This window comes from Ptychodera flava, chromosome 9 (genome assembly GCF_041260155.1).
Source record: "Ptychodera flava strain L36383 chromosome 9, AS_Pfla_20210202, whole genome shotgun sequence".
In the NCBI taxonomy this organism is placed as follows: domain Eukaryota; kingdom Metazoa; phylum Hemichordata; class Enteropneusta; family Ptychoderidae; genus Ptychodera; species Ptychodera flava.
In genome coordinates this window covers 39,962,452-39,971,107 of record NC_091936.1, presented here as the reverse complement: position 1 = coordinate 39,971,107, position 8,656 = coordinate 39,962,452, and positions in this window count along the sequence as shown.

The window sequence follows — 8,656 nt, the reverse complement described above, 5'->3', positions numbered from 1 at the left end:
TTTGGAATGTTCTGGAAAGTTGATTAGTTGTGTAAGGGAGATAATTTTAGAACAGTAATTAGCATGTCAATAAAAGTTCTAGATTGTTCTTACATGCCTTTATAAAAGGGACGTGCACAGCTTCCAGTCAGACTTTGGGATCGTGTCTCTTGTGTGTTACTAAACTCCAGCAGTAGTCATTCTCAAGACTTTCCAGACCTTCACTGCCAACGCTGGATTTACTCTGTGGACTTTGTGCAACTACAAGCCTGCAAGCCGAAGGACTGTTCATTCATCCGACTGACTGTTACAACTCTGAGACTGGAGCTTTGCCGTCCCAGCTGAGATAAGTAGTCTGTACACTTTTAAAGCTTGTACTCTATCCCTGACTTAGCAATTAGTTTTATTTTCGTAATAAATTTTGTTTAAACGGAAACTGCTGAGTTCACCCTTTTGTTCGTTTTCTCTGCACGTAACAAAATTGGGGGCTTGTCCGGGATAGAGTATGTATGTATGTATGTATGTATGTATGTATGTATGTATGTATGTATGTATGTATGTATGTATGTATGTATGTATGTATGTATGTATGTATGTATGTATGTATGTACCGTCTTTTGTCTTTTCCAAAAATCAAGATGATGGCCAATCAAAGGTAGCTTCCCAGCGAGGATTTTTCAATTACCAAACAACTTACGCAAGCGAAGACAGGGTTGCAAACATTCCTTACATATCTTTCACTTCCGTAAAAGAGTCTACCGAGATACCTGATACTCAATATTTGACAAGTGTTGACATCTTTTGAAATGGGTAAAACGACACATAGATGCATGCAATAATGTGTAATGTCTGGGTTCTTACATTTCAAGATTCACATTGTTTGCTAGCAATTTGTTCACTCCATCTGCTTGAAAACGCATGTGCAAATTTACAATGTGTGAGATGACAAGCAATAAGCCGCCTGAAAGTCGGGCAGGCATCAAACATTTTACCAGCCAGTAGAAGAGCGCCCTCAATGACCATTGCAATCTGGCGCTACAGAACAACTGACTTGATAACCCGTACCTCGTTTTATAATATTTTGTCAGCAAGTATATTGCGCGCTCTCGGTTCAAATACATTGATGTACAGCTGTTCTAATTCACGTGGATCTGATCTATCGGGCAATTAGTAAAACCAAGAAAACAAACAGACTAGGGAAATACGGCAGTAGTCTATCAAAATAAATCACTGAATCAATTGTGATTAATTCCCAAGAGAGGGACTGTGAACCAACATACAATACAGAGAGATTGATTTCCCAACAGGATTTCAGATTGCAAATGCATTTCAGCAAATTGTCGAGATATTTGCAAGATATCCTAAATGTTTAGAATCGTTACAGGCCAGAGCTCGAAAAATGATCCTAAAACTAAAATCATTCAAGTCACAGTGCCTCTGTGGGAAACCCTATAAATAGTCTACAACTTATAATGCGTCCAGGTATTCGTGAAATGTCTTTGCAACTCATTCCATCGGCAGAAACATATTCCTATTGAAAGTTACACACGACTATGCATCCGTACATGTCAAATGACTTGAATTTGTCACCGAAGCATATCGCGAGTCATTTTAAGGCACTGGTCAATTTCTTCGGCTGAGGGCCAATGGATTCATGGGGGGTTGGGTTCACCCTGTTTTTGACTTTGGTGATAGGGGGGTCACCATGTTTTTGAAATGCCCAATAGGGGGTGAGGGTCAGTGTGTTTTTGAATTTATCAGCAAAGGCCTGTATATTTCAGCATGCCCTTCAGCCGCATGACTTCCATATATCAGATGATATCTGGATGTTTCATATTTTTGGTGAGCCCTTTGGGTGCAGTACTTTTAAATATCAGAGATATATGTCAGAAATATCTTGACGTGAGTAAATTGAAAGTCTGTTAATTTTGCAAAGTGTACAAATCATTATGACATCTGCAGTTCATTTGAAAAGCATGGCAAGTTCCTGATACTTTTTTGTTTTCTCTATGAGAATTCAGTATTAGAAAGCAACATGCACTAATATTTCATAATCTCATTTTTCTTTCAACAGTTCTGGACATCCGGGTATGCATAAAAAAGTGGAATACATTCACAGCTCATTCAAAATACTGTATTCAAACTTTAGAATTGACACTTTTAAGTTCCTATCTTTCAACTGGCAAGACAACAATTTCATTAAAACACAGAATGACTGAATATTTAAAATATACCCCCAAAATTATATAATATATAATATTATATATATATATATATATATATATATAATATATATATATATTATATATATATTATATATATATATATATATATATATATATATACATACACTGAATTATTGAATTTATATTCCACCTTTTGTTTTACCTTTGTCGCACGCAGGGGGTCACCCTGTTTTCGAAAGTTGGAATAGGGGGGTCACACCCTGTTTTCGAAAGTTGGAATGGGGGGTCAGCCACTTTTTGACGTCGGCAAAAAATAATCCACCGCCCCCCTCAGGCCGAATAAACTGACCAGTCCCTAAACGGGTAATGGCTTTAAATGGTAATAAAGTATAGATTAACTAAAATCTCTACACTCCATAAAGTACTCAGCTTCGCCTCGTACATTATGTCATGCAAAGATTGTTTTCGTCCAGGGCCAGGAGGTGATACATTATTGCCTTCTTCTTTCAATGGGGATTTTTCATGCACCTCGGATCTTGCCTTCTGTTGATGTCAATGTGCTTTTTTCAGATTTAATTGGTATCTTTCCTCACGTTGCTTGATATAGCTACCTGTTTGCCTTTTTCTCCAGTTATCTCCATCTCGCTTCGGCCTCAGTGTCATAGCAATTTGCAGTTTCTGCTGTTTTTTATGGTGCCCAACTTTGCTTAGTTTTTTCAGTAATTGATCTTCATATGCTATTACGCATTTTTCTGATTTCAATTATGCTTTTCGTCTCAAAATTTGAAATGATTTGATATGTACTTTTCTGTACAGGAGTTTTATTTTAGTAATAAACGTTCAATCAAAAATCTTCTTCTTCTTCTTTTTCAACCTGAAATTTGCACTGTCGCTATAGCTTGCAATGGAGGCGGGAAATTTAAGAAGAATGAAAGGGTCCTCCTCAGATATTATTCTCCTGGGTAACACTGGCAAATATGTTTTGAAAAACACTTGGTTTTACCGGTTACTGTGTGTTCAAATTTATCAGTCAGTCGCGACCGTACTGCCATCGCACATTACTTCCCTCGATTTCAGATATTCACGGAGAAACACTGTTTTAATTTCGCGGGATATTACTGTAACGTCTCCATTGTTCTCCTACAGGTTCTCTGTACCTTCTCTTCTTCGACAATTAAATTAAAAAAAACTGGAGAAACGTCTCCTGTGAACAACAGAATACTGCGAGGATACACCTTGCTGAGCAAGATACGCAGTCATCGCCGTCTGAAACCTGAGACACATTGAGGAGTGGGCACAATGAGCTATCGTGTTAACCTGGTCTACCTTCTGGTCTAGATTTTGGAAAAACAAACTTCGCCATGCGTGCAGAGGGGGCAGACTTTCAGAAATGCGATACCCAGATATGAGGATATGAAAACAACATTACGCAAAGTAGCGTAATAAGGCTTTGCAGTAACGAGTGCGTGATTTAATCGTAATCTGATTCTATGACAACAACACAAACGGAAGAGTAATGACAAGACTGAATGTATTGTGAATGTATATATATATATATATATATATATATATATATATATATATATATATATATATATATATATAGATAGATAGATAGATAGATAAATAGATATAGATATATATAAATATACATATTATATATATATATATATATATATATAATATATATATATATATATATATATATATATATATATATATGCATCCTGCAATCATTAGACAGAAGAAGACAGAAGACTACGAAGACACGAGGACATCTGTATACTTCAATATATATATATATATATATATATATATATATATATATATATATATATATATTAATATAAACAAAACTCATTTAGATTACAGCCAAGGTAACTTTGACGTGTATCCATTTTCAGTATTGTTCAGTTTTTCGGATGTGAGTCCTTGAAATATCCAATATTCGGCCTGTCAACACAGAGCGCCGTGTCTTTCAATCGGCAACAGATTCAGTCGTCATAATATAGCAAAGCATGCATCTTGAATTCTGGGCATTTCAAATTGCTTTATCGATTGATTTTGAATGACAAAAATCAAATTATTGATGTTTAGACCGATCGGATACAGCTAATGCTTCTCATAGCTATTGCGAATTAGAACACGAGTGGATTCTGGTATTTGCTTTTGCCATTTTTCACTGTATAATATTAAAGGTCGTAACTAAACACCTGTACTTCTCTGAAGTTCAAAACGATAGTCGTGGCAGACCATATTGCCATGAAACTGCACAGAAAGATCAACTCGGCTTTACCGTTTGATTTCAAACACAAGACATTCAATGGCCTTTGTCGATGCGCGACCCCCTACAGTGGTAAAAAACAAAAGCCCAGCCGGCGACTTTGCGCATGCGTGCTCGGAGGGGGCTCAGCGCGAATAAAGCCTGTTCAGAAGCTGTTGTATTCGATAACACTGCGAAAGAGATATAGATAACCCCCACCCCGCGAGCTGATGAAATGATACCAAAATGGAAATTTTGTTCTCGATAAAAAGTCCAAAAAGAAGAACTTACTGACTGATAAACGTTTTGAACTTTTGTGAAAAACAAAAGTTATTTCAAACAATATACTCTCGCAAAGCCTTAAGGGCCCGTACCGTGCAGCATGACTTTTAGTATAAGTGCACGTAATGTTCCTAAACCAACCCGAAAAAGTGTTTTACTTAAATGAAAATTAATATTATTTCAGGAGGGGGTGGGGGAGTCCAAGCACTGAATACTTGTGCCACGACCGACTTAAGTGCAATGACTTTGCCGGTAAGGCATTTAATTGGGATCATCGCACTTTCGAAACCGCAGAGGACATTCATGGTTTAGAAGTTGGTAGGTTCCACCATTTGAAATACCGTGTCATCGATTTATTTTTCTCTCTTTCTGTGGTCTCACGTGTTTTTTCACTCCTTAGTCTCACGATAATTGCGAATAAATATCATCTGGCGCGATGCAGGACCTATCCATTCCTCCTTATCATCAAATATGGCTGAGCGATATCAACGCTGGGGGTGCCCGATGGAGCGCATGATTAATACTCTTTTTGAAAAAAAAAACGGTCCGGGGGATATTTGACGTCGTGTGGGAGGGGAGAATTAAGAAAGGAAAAAGAGGAGACTGCTCAGAAAAGCATGTTATGTTATTTAAAAAGAAAGGAAAAATCTGTTAATACAAGATTTTTATCTCAATATTCCGCACCGTTTATATACGAGTGTTGAATGTTCGTTTTAACAAGACGGCTGAGATCTCAGCGCCGAGCGTGAATTCTTACCAGCCACGTTTCATTAGAGTTCGATATGAAGTCGGAGAATTGTCGGCGGATTGAGGACAACACCGAGCAGCACGCAGCAGCAGACGTTCGTCATGTTGCTACCGGTGTTTGTAGCTGCGGAGACTACGATGATGAGCGGAAGATTAGCGTCAATGCACCGCAAAGCTACGAGACCCTCAACGAAGCCGCGAGCCTTGTGCAACCGTTCTCAGTACATCTCGACGCTTTCCGAACAGTTCCCGAACGGTCTAACATTCTTGCCGACTGCACAGAGAATCAACTGGTACAACCGGGTCGACTGAAGGCGCACTCAAATGCAAGCGGTGAACTGTCGTCGTGCTCGGCGTTTACGGCATCAGAAAACTCTCAAGACGTGACGAGACGTCCGAGAAGAAAGCGGAGGTTGACTACGAGCCAGAGACGTATGGCCAACTTCCGAGAACACCGGAGGATGTTAAATTTGATCAACGCCTACGACAAACTCAAAGCGATTCTGCCGACTTTCCCCTTTGAAACAAGACTATCCCGTATCGAAACGTTGAAATTGGCGGTGAAGTATATAAAGTTCATGACAGATACTCTCAGCAAAGTACCACATGAAAATGACACAAGTAACGAAAAATTAAACCCGACGCCGAAACTTACAGATAGCGGACAAGGCGAAGGGTGACTTGAGAAGACATTAGTGTTTGCACTTCTAAAGTTGTTTTTTTTTTGTTTCTCGAACATTCGACTTTTCGATTTCTAAGCTTGGTTACAGTAGCAGACGACAGCAATCATCATACATAGTTGGCGAAAGATGTCTGTCGTCGAATGACAATTTGCATACAACGGTCGGCCTATGCCTAAACATCGTCGATGAGGGCGTTAGCTCACAAATGCCCTATCGTTCAATTCGAAGAGACTGAATCTAATTCTTTGTCTTTGTTTCGACTATGAAAATTTTTATTATCTTTTTAACACAGCGAACTTGTAGAATACTGAGCTGACTTCAAAAGAACCATATTTGTTATGATGCCTTATATTTTGTAATGAGAAGTATTTTTAGTCAACCATTACCAAATATTATATGATTAACACGATTGGAACTAATTTGGGAAAATTGGATGAGAGTAATTATTAGGAAAATGTAACGAAATCGAAATTTTTACAGCTGAAATTTTACAAAATGATAGAATAGTGTAAAATTTGAAATATTGTTCTCATCGAACAAAACAACGAAAACACAACGATTATTGCATACCTCTTTCATCGGATTCATTTTCATGAAAAAAAGTTCATTTTTGTGTAAATGTACTAAAGAAATGAGACAAAATGCTTAAAATTTCTCTAATTAACGACTTTTGAGTCAGGGCACTTTTGAAATGCCCCTGACTTTTTCGTGGATTTAAGGCTTCATAAACATTAAATTGAGTCAGGGCACATTTTAAATGACCCTGACTGACTTAACTTTAAATCAATCGAAAAGCTTCATTTTGGTCGAGGAAAAGTGACAAACTGAGATTATTGCTAGTGTTTCAGTAATGAAGAAACTACAGACAAACTCTCATATTTTCATTCAAATATGAATATTGTTCATATGTTTTGAACAATATTGCATTAGATACTATCATGCACTGATTCTTAATCATAACATTTTAACAGCATAGTAAATTTTGAATAAAATTTCGAGAATATAAGCAAATATGGTGTAATATTATACAAATTTCTAAAATTCTTGAGAAATTGTACCAGTCCAATTATCCGAATTTAGTTCCAATCGTGTTGATTCTTAAAAATGGAATAGGGTGAAGCAAACTATTGTACTTTGATTGCAATGCTGTCTGTTGAATGTCACTTTCATACTCATGCATGACTTATTACAATAAAATCTTTGTTGGGTGTTTTGAATTACCAAACTCACTTGTTCCATACTTGTAAGAAAGTCTTTGGACTCGGAGTTTTGGCCTGACAGAATCATGAAATTGAACCACTATTAGTATTTTTATCGATTATGTTGAACTTTTTCCATCAAAAATTCTGCACAATCAAACATCGGTACTTTCCCAAAAGAATTATATTAAGCGCTTAATCAGAGGACTCGTTCTTGACTTTTAAACACATTTTACTGATATACTAGTCTAGAAACAATATTTAATGCCCATGCTATTTTATATCCCATAATATAGACTTGTGGTACCTAGGCAGTAATGGTCACAAAATTATTTAAACTTCCTATACCACCCTATTGGTAAACTTAATAGAACTTAATAGTGGCCCGTAAAATTATTTTTTAAAAACCAGTACACACCATGGGTTGATTTGTGGTCGCATAAACTGGAGGAACAGTTTACTTTGTGTTTGGCCGTACGAATATGGAAGAGATGTTGAGGTCTACGGTACGGTGTGAAGGTCACTCCTCTACTAGATGATCGTCGTTTATTTGTCTGTTTTTTGTTTTATTCGACCCGATGGCTCACTTGCCAACTCTCTCCCTCTCTCCCTCTCTCCCTCCCTCCCTCCCCTTCCCCCTCCTCTCTCTCTCTCCTCTCCCTCTCTCCTCTCCCTCTCTCTCTCTCTCTCTCTCTCTCTCTCTCTCTCTCTCTCTCCTCTCTCCTCTCTCTCTCTCCTCTCTCTCTCTTTCTCTCTTAACAAATTACTCCCCTTTGTATATTTGTTCTTCCTGTCGATCTCTATCTGATCAATTGTCAGCCAGGCGACACCACATCATGCACTAAATTCTACCATGAATTAGAAGGGACAACTTAGCATCATACTTCTTTTCTGTCTTTCGCAATCTTCCCAGTCTTCTTGCTTTGGAACACGTGATATAGAGTTAAAATACGAACAAGATTTCTGAAATCTTATGTTTTTTTATTGTCGCATAGTTGTACCTGTTCTTTTAATATAAATTATACATGGTGACTGGGCCACACTGCAGAAAATGACAGTATTATCGTTAACGGGATTGAATGATTCACCAGTCGATTTGCAACCCAGCTGTTACATATCAAATTAAGTGCGCATGCTCCCTGTCTGTGCGAATGGCGCGATAGAGCCCTTAGGTGACGCCCATAGGAACCAACTTTCATCAAGGTACAAGTGTTGTTTGCGATCGATAACGGAGGTTTTGTCCAAAAATTAGGCAGTCTATATTTTGTGATGGCAAACCGATAGCACAGATCGTAAATGCAGAAGAGTTGCAAATGA